The following is a 323-nucleotide window of genomic DNA, read 5'->3' as shown; positions in this document are numbered from 1 at the left end:
CATTCTGGGTTTGTTTATTTACATTTTCAATGTTTATTTACATTCTCGGTTTGTTTATTTACAAAAATTTTCGAAAATTTAATGAATTCTGGGCCCGGGAATTGAAATTTCGGTTTGTTTACAAACTTTGGAATGTTTATTTACATTTTCAATGTTTATTTACATTCTGGGTTTGTTTATTTTCATTTTCAATGTTTATTTACATTCTGGGTTTGTTTATTTTCATTTTCAATGTTTATTTACATTCTGGGTTTGTTTATTTACATTCTGCAATGTTTATTTACAAAAATTTTCGAAAATTTTAAGAATTCTGGGCCCGGGAG

Source organism: Apis dorsata, unplaced genomic scaffold (genome assembly GCF_000469605.1).
Source record: "Apis dorsata unplaced genomic scaffold, Apis dorsata 1.3 scaffold_57, whole genome shotgun sequence".
In the NCBI taxonomy this organism is placed as follows: Eukaryota; Metazoa; Arthropoda; class Insecta; order Hymenoptera; family Apidae; genus Apis; species Apis dorsata.
Note: the sequence above shows the minus strand (reverse complement) of the source record.